General features: G+C 46.6%; 1 pseudogene; it reads right to left on the bottom strand.

Annotated features, from left to right (window-relative positions):
- Window positions 1–301: 301 nt before the first annotated feature.
- LOC130143553 (NADH-ubiquinone oxidoreductase chain 2-like) lies at window positions 302–1336 on the bottom strand (annotated as a pseudogene).
- Between the last annotated feature and the right edge of the window lie 601 nt (window positions 1337–1937).

Here is a 1937-nt window from a genome sequence, read left to right on the forward strand (position 1 = left end):
TGGTGAAGTTCATGTTGAGTTGCAAACTCATTGATGTACGCTGAGAGTGTGCCGGAGTCTGGTAGACAGAAGCTCGTTGGTTTGAGCGTCTAGCTGTTAATTAGAAGTTTATGGGATCGAGGCCCGTCTGTCTAGGCTTATCGTGGAGGCCCTAGCTGAATTAGAGTATCTGCGTTGCATTTAGATGGTGCAGGTTTAGTGTCCTGCGGGCCTTAGTGGTGTGGGCAGAAACTAAGAGGATTTAACTCTTAGTTAAGGCTTTGAAGGCCTTCGGTTTGGTAGGCAGGGGATCCTAAGTTTCTTAGGTAACGGTCAGGATTGCGGGAGAAGGGGGGAGAAGGAGGACTGACAGAGAAATTAAGGTAGCAATTGGTGTGCCTGTGGATTTGTTATTGTATCATTGTTTTATGAAGCTTGTAGTGTTTGGTGGGAGTGTGGAGCAATATGCAAGGCGTAGGTAGAAAAATAAACCTAGTAGGGAGAGTATTGAAATAATTATGGCTGCGGTTGATATCTCTTGCTTAGTTAGTTCCTGGATAATGAGTCATTTTGGTAAAAAGCCAGGGAGTGGGGGCAGGCCGGCTAGGGATAGTAGTGCTAGCGTCAAGGATGCGTTTAGCGATGGTATTTTTGTTCAGGAGGTTATTATTGTGGATAGTTTTGAGGAGTTGGTTGTGTTGAGGGCTAAGAAAATGGAGGCGGTTCTTAAGGAGTATGGGTAGAAGGTTATTAATGTTAGCTTGGGGTTGTATATGAGGATGATGGTTATTCAGCCTAGGTGGGCGATCGATGAGAAAGCTAGGACTTTTCGGATTTGTGTTTGGTTAAGTCCTGTTCGCCCTCCGATGGCTGCGGATGCAATGGCCACGGTTGTCAGTAGGAGTGGGTTCAGTGAGGGGGCAGTTAAGAAAAGAAGAGTGAGTGGGGGGAGTTTTATTCATGTAGAGACGAGTAGGGCAGTGGTTATAGGTGAGCCTTGTATGACCTCTGGACATCGGAAGTGAAAGGGTACTAGGCCTAGTTTTATTGCGACTGCTGTAGTTAGTAGTAGGGAGGCTGTTGGGTGGCTTAGTCGCGGAATGTCTCATTGTCCGGTGAACTGTGCGTTGATTGTGCTTGAGAAGAGGATTAATGCGGAGGCGGTTGCTTGGACGAGAAAGTATTTGATTGCAGCTTCCATAGCTCGAGGGTGGTGTGATTTTGAAAGGAAGGGGATAATGGCAAGGGTGTTGATTTCTAGTCCAGGCCAGGCTAGCAGTCAGTGGTTGCTTGAAATTGTGATGGTTGTTCCTAGTAGAAGGCTTAAGGAGAACGTTAGTTTTGTGACGGGGCTCATTTAGTAGAGGAAGAGGTTAAACCATCATTTTCGGGGTATGGGCCCGATAGCTTTTGTTTAGCTGACCCTACTGGGAAGTAATGTAAGGGGAGTATGGAGCGCTTTGATCTCTTCTGTGCAGGTTCAATTCCTGTCTTCCTAAGGTTTTCAACGGAGACAATGGGATTCGGACATAGAGACGGTCTCCGGTTCACCTCAAACAGGAGAACTGAATGCAGTTGTTCGTGTTTTCCGAGAATGGAATGTACCACTCCACCTTGTTACTGATTCTGCTTATGTTGCAGGTATTGTTCCACGAGCTGAAGCTTCTGTGCTGCGGAGTGTTTCGCATTCACAACCCTTTACCCTGTTACAGGAACTTATTTTCCTTTTGGACTCTCGATCTGCGCCTTATTTTGTTATGCATATTAGGTCTCATACCTCGCTACCTGGTTTTCTTGCAGAAGGCAATCGACGAGCTGACCTATTGCCGTGACCAGTTCAAGTACTGCCAGACCGTATTGCACACGCTAAGCGAAGGCACTCTTTTTTTCCATCGAAACGCTGGAGCTCTTAAGCGACAGTTTGGCCTTGCTGCTCAACAAGCATCAAGTATTATTGC

This window comes from Falco biarmicus, unplaced genomic scaffold (assembly GCF_023638135.1).
Source record: "Falco biarmicus isolate bFalBia1 unplaced genomic scaffold, bFalBia1.pri scaffold_57, whole genome shotgun sequence".
NCBI lineage: Eukaryota > Metazoa > Chordata > Aves > Falconiformes > Falconidae > Falco > Falco biarmicus.